We start from the raw sequence: 1,637 nt of genomic DNA, 5'->3' as shown, positions 1-1,637 counted from the left end.
TGCAATCAAGATGAAAGAAAGACCAACATGGATCCACTCATCCCATTGCAAAAAAGCACCCGATCCGGAGGAAATGGCGAAGGAACCAGAGGGAGAGGAAAAGATTTCCACAGACTATGGGGACTGACAGGACTGTGCTTAACAGGATTATGCTTTGTGTTACTGATAGTACCGGAGATACAGACACGTGAACAAAGGGAACTACATATAAATGTGTTCATGGCACTGAGTCCTGAGTATGCACAAGAAAGAGATTTATCCAACTGTTGGGTATGTGCACATGTGCCCATTCACTCGAAAGGAGGCATCCCTCTAAGACCCATTCCCTTTAACGAATCAGACATGGCTGAGTGGATAGTCAGTCAGAACAATACGCATGGTAATACCTCCCAGAAAAGGCACACATCCTATAGGGGCACTAGTAGTACAGAGGATTGGAGGCCGGAATGGGAATCAGCAGGCTATAATCTTAGTGCCTTCCAGGGGTGGTACCAACTCAAATATAATCGGACTCGGCAGCCTCCATTCCTAGTTCTTACGAAAACCTCAGTTATAGGGGCCCCAATGGGTAAAATATGTTTAGTAAGGAACATAGCAGGGGGCGAGAACGTGGGTAAAAGCAAATGCGCCCAGAATTTTACCATAACTCGACCCCACAACTTGCACGATGTGGGTCAGTTTAACATGACAAATGTCCGTAATAAGACGAGTGGGAGTACCTGGACAGGTTCCAACCCTATGATGACAAAGAAGAAGTTGCAATTCACTTCTTATAATGGAACCTATTTTATCTGTGGTCATAAGGCGTACCCCTGGTTACCACAATCATGGACGGGATCCTGTTACTTAGGATATGTGATACCCTTTATTAGAACAACAAAGACCCTGAGGGACGCCTACGAAAGCCATCGACCTAAATGGGATTTGACATGGTTGAATGGAATATTCAAGGTAATGATACCACCCTATGGGACAATGTCACACGAGTGGGAAATACGGGAACTGGCTAAATTAGTAGAATCAGTAGCCAACGCAACCTCACAAACCTTCGAAAGGGTAAATGATGAAGTGGTAGCCATTCGGACAGTGGCTCTCCAAAATCGTATGGCCCTAGATTATCTCCTAGCCAAGGAAGGAGGGACATGCACTTTGATTGGTGAGGAATGCTGTACGTACATCGTGGATCACTCAGAAAAGATCAGCAGTCTGTCAGGACTTATTAGAGAGAAGGTAATAGAGTACAAACAAATTACTGGCCTTGGCGGTACCACTTTGTGGGGTTGGGCACCCGGATGGCTAGGATCTCTGGGAAAATCCCTGGTACAGGGCCTGATCATATTCTTGCTGATAATCTTTTCCCTATACCTTCTGTTTGTATCAATCAAGTGCTGCTGTGTCAGATTGGGAAAAACAGTGTTACCAACAGCAACCACTACTAAGGTTATGGTAGCAACAACTACGAAGGATTCTGTGTGCAAATGGAAATAGAAAGACTAAGCAGGATTGGAATGGATGAAGTTGTCCTCGTGAAGGACAAAAGGGGGGAATGTGGAAATCTACCTTTTTAAAGCTGAATATATTTACATGTGCCCCTTTTTGACAAACAAAATGGAGTCCCGGTCCGCCCAGAATCCTCT

At 44.9% G+C, this 1,637-nt stretch overlaps 1 pseudogene; it reads left to right on the top strand.

Annotated features, from left to right (window-relative positions):
- Positions 1 to 564: 564 nt before the first annotated feature.
- Positions 565 to 1,300, top strand: LOC147091170 (endogenous retrovirus group PABLB member 1 Env polyprotein-like; annotated as a pseudogene).
- The last annotated feature ends 337 nt before the right edge of the window (positions 1,301 to 1,637 follow it).

The sequence above is a fragment of the Somniosus microcephalus genome, unplaced genomic scaffold, assembly GCF_052327205.1.
Source record: "Somniosus microcephalus isolate GS21.2 unplaced genomic scaffold, FLI_Smic_1.0 unresolved_chr3, whole genome shotgun sequence".
NCBI lineage: Eukaryota > Metazoa > Chordata > Chondrichthyes > Squaliformes > Somniosidae > Somniosus > Somniosus microcephalus.
This window is presented reverse-complemented; position numbering and strand designations above follow the sequence as displayed.